This window comes from Hibiscus syriacus, unplaced genomic scaffold (assembly GCF_006381635.1).
Source record: "Hibiscus syriacus cultivar Baekdansim isolate YM2019G1 unplaced genomic scaffold, ASM638163v2 tig00110307_pilon, whole genome shotgun sequence".
Taxonomy (NCBI): domain Eukaryota; kingdom Viridiplantae; phylum Streptophyta; class Magnoliopsida; order Malvales; family Malvaceae; genus Hibiscus; species Hibiscus syriacus.
The window spans coordinates 60,800-62,749 of record NW_024062674.1 but is presented as its reverse complement, the minus strand read 5'-3'; positions in this window follow the sequence as shown (position 1 = coordinate 62,749).

The window sequence follows — 1,950 nt, the reverse complement described above, 5'->3', positions numbered from 1 at the left end:
CCTTTACAACACATAATATATCCCTTTAAAAAGTAATATAAAATTCCTTTCATTCAAAAAGACCATAATGCCCCTCCAATACTCATCTTTGATGACAAGTCCTAATCAAAATTTCCAAAATTAGTCATTGAAATATTAAATTTTCTACTTAAACCATTAAATTTTGATTTCTTACATTTTTGTCACTGACCCGATGATTGGGGTGTTACAGGAGCAACGTGACATTTTATACCATTGTCACATGACCCTAAGAGGAGGCAATTTTGGAGGAGCAATGACTGCTGCCAAGGTCCTACAATCAGGCTTTTATTAGCCAACTTTGTTTAGAGATGCTTAGACATTTTACAAATCCTTCGATCGATGCCAACGTACTGGAAACATATCCAGGCGACATGAAATACCACTGCAAGGCATTTTGGAAATAGAGCTGTTCGATGTTTGGGGCATCGATTTCATGGGACCATTCCCATCTACTGGAGGTGATCTATTTATCTTGCTTTGTGTGGATTATGTATCCAAGTGGGTGGAAGCAATAGCAACATCAAATAATGACTCTAAAACTGTACTCAAGTTTTTACACAAGAATATCTTCACTCGGTTTGGAGTACCTCGAGCAATCATTAGTGATAAGGGAACCCACTTCGATAACAAGTTGATTACTAAGGCACTAAGGGGATATGGAGTTCATCATATGATTTCCACGGCATATCATCCACAGATAAATGGTCAAGCTGAGATATCTGACCGTGATATCAAGCATATTTTAGAAAAATGGTGAATCCAAGGCAGAAGGATTGGTCACCAAAGTTAGATGAGGCACTATGGGTGTATATAATAGTGTTAAAAACTCCTCTGGACATGTCACCATTCAATTTGGTGTATGGGAAAGCATGTCATCTCCATGTTGAGCTCGAACATAACGCGTACTAGGCCATTAAGCGACTGAATTTTGATGCTCAACTAGCTGGGGAGCAAAGACTACTGAACTTAATGAAATAGAAGAGTTTAGGACACAAGCATATAAAAATATGCGTATATACAAGGAAACAAATCAAGAAGTGGCACAACCAAAAATTGATGCAACAATATTTTCATGTTAGCCAACAAGTGTTGCTTTACAATTCCAGACTTAAACTTTTCTCTGGGAAGCTTAAATCTCGATGGTCAGGACCATTTGATATGCATTATGTTTATCCCCATGGAGCTGTTGACATCAAGAACATAGATGATGGTATAATATTCAAAGTCAACGGCCAACATTTGAAAGTTTATAATGGAGTTCCGCCTCTGTGTGACAAGGCACTGTTGTACCTGCACGATGCTTAAGTGTGACCACCTGAAAACCAAATTTCAATTTCACGACATTGAATTCTGTTAATTGTGCATAAATAATGAATTTATTTATTTTTATTTTAGTTCTTTTTCCTGAATAATTATAATTTTGTTTTGTTTTATAGGGGACCCACAGTACTGCAGCCGTACGTGGAGCTGTTACCAAGGGGAAGGAAAAAGACAAAGCAATTAAAAGGAAATATTCTTTATATCTTTTTATTTATTTTATTTTATTTTATTTTATCTTTATTTCTCTCTCTGCATTGTCATTTCACATCACATTTAATTTTACAGTTAACTTTTTTCTTTTTCCCACCTACCCATTTATCTCATCCACTCATTTATTTTCAACCGTCCACTTACTCCATCTCTTCCATTATTTCTTTTAACTTTTCCTTTTCATCTTCATCTTCTTCTCTCATTTTCCTCCATAACCGAAACTCTTAAAGAAAGCAAAGTTCTCACCTTTTTCTTCTTTCACTTTCAAATTAGTATAACAATGGTGCACATGAGACATGCGAAATGAAACTACGATTCCTCAACAGTTTGTAGACAATACAACAAAAGAACAATTTCAAAATTCTAAAAACTGTAAACTTTTCTTTGAGTTGGGGTTTG